This window comes from Arachis hypogaea, chromosome 6 (assembly GCF_003086295.3).
Source record: "Arachis hypogaea cultivar Tifrunner chromosome 6, arahy.Tifrunner.gnm2.J5K5, whole genome shotgun sequence".
In the NCBI taxonomy this organism is placed as follows: domain Eukaryota; kingdom Viridiplantae; phylum Streptophyta; class Magnoliopsida; order Fabales; family Fabaceae; genus Arachis; species Arachis hypogaea.
This window is the reverse complement of record NC_092041.1, coordinates 46,384,406-46,386,255: the sequence shown is the minus strand read 5'-3', so window position 1 is coordinate 46,386,255 and position 1,850 is coordinate 46,384,406. Positions and strand designations below refer to the sequence as shown.

The window sequence follows — 1,850 nt, the reverse complement described above, 5'->3', positions numbered from 1 at the left end:
TCAGAGCATCAATTTCAAGAACTCCTTTCTTCTGAGGTATCCCATTATTCACGGAATTCCTCTCAGAAGTGTACATAAATTGGTTGTTTGCAACCATATCAATGAGTTCTTGAGCCTCTTCAGGCATTTTCTTTAGGTGAATAGATCCATCTGCAGAATGGTCCAATGACATTTTCGAAAATTCAGATAGACCATAATAGAATATATCTAATATGGTCCATTCTGAAAACATGTCAGATGGACATCTTTTGGTCAGCTGCTTGTATCTTTCCCAAGCTTCATAGAGGGATTCACCATCTTTTTGTTTAAAGGTTTGAACATCCACTCTCAGCTTGCTCAGCTTTTGAGGAGGAAAGAATTTATCCAAGAAGGCTGTGACCAGCTTATCCCAGGAGTCCAGGCTATCCTTAGGTTGTGAATCCAACCATATTCTAGCTCTGTCTCTTACAGCAAAAGGGAAAAGCATGAGTCAGTAGACTTCAGGATCAACTCCATTCGTCTTAACAGTCTCACAAATCTGCAAGAACTCAGTTAAAAACTGGTAAGGATCTTCAGACGGAAGTCCATAAAACTTGCAGTTCTATTGCATTAAAGCAACTAGTTGAGGCTTAAGCTCAAAATTATTGGCTCCAATGGCAGGAATGGAGATGCTTCTTCCATCAAATTTGGATGTTGGCTTTGTGAAGTCACCAAACATTCTCCTTGCATTATTATTATTTTCGGCTGCCATCTCCTTCTCTTGTTCTAATGTTTCTGAAAGGTTACCTTTAGATTGTTGTAACTTAGCTTCTCTTAATTTTCTCTTCAGAGTCCTTTCAGGTTCTGGATCAATTTCAACAAGAGTGCCTTTTTCCTTGTTCCTGCTCATATGAAAGAGAAGAAAACAAGAAAAGAAGAGGAATCCTCTATGTCACAGTATAGAGATTCTTTTATGTTAGTAGAAAAAGAAAGGGGAGAGGAGTGAAGAAGAATGAATAGTCTGTATAAAGAGTAAGTATAGGGGAGGTGAAGAGAAGTGTTAGTAAATAAATAATTAAAGAGAATAAGAAGAGAGAGGGATAATTTCGAAAATAATTTTGAAAAAGAGTTTAATATTTTCGAAAATTAAAGATAAGATAAGATTAAAATTAAAATTTAAAACAAAAGAATTTTTGAAAATGAGATGAGATATATTCGAAAATTAGAGAGAGAAAAGTAGTTAGGTGGTTTTGAAAAAGATAAGAAACAAACAAAAAGTCAAATAGTTAGTTGAAAAAGATATTTAACAAACAAAAAGTCAAATAGTTAGAAGATAAGAAGTTAGATAAGATATTTTGAAATCAAATTTTGAAAAAGATAAAATTTTTGAAAAAGATAAGATAAAAGATAAAAAGATTTAATTCAAAAATTTGAAATTACTTACTTCACTAACAAGAAACTACAAGATAAGATTCTAGAACTTAAAGATTGAACCTTTCTTAACAAGAAAGTAACAAACTTCAAATTTTTGAATCAATCACATTAATTATTAGTGAATTTTCAAAAATATGATATAAAGATAAGAAAAATATTTTGAAAATATGTTGAAAAAGATTTTTGAAATTTTCGAAAAATAGAAAAAAATGAAAAGGATATAATTTTTGAAAAAGATTTTGAAAAGATAAGATTTTTAAAATTGAAAATTTGACTTGACTTGTAAGAAACAACTAATTTTAAAAAATTTTGACCAAGTCAACCCAAAATTTCGAAAATTTGGAGAGAAAAAAGGAAAAGATATATTTTTTATTTTTGAATTTTTGATGATGAGAGAGAAAAACATAAAAATGACTCACAACATAAAAATTATGAATCAAAACATAAGATGCATGCAA

At 30.3% G+C, this 1,850-nt stretch overlaps 1 non-coding gene across 1 annotated transcript; it reads left to right on the top strand.

Annotated features, from left to right (window-relative positions):
- Positions 1-230: 230 nt before the first annotated feature.
- On the top strand, positions 231-334 carry LOC112700381 (small nucleolar RNA R71). The gene has a single exon (XR_003153286.1). It is a non-coding gene; the product is annotated as a small nucleolar RNA R71 (small nucleolar RNA).
- The last annotated feature ends 1,516 nt before the right edge of the window (positions 335-1,850 follow it).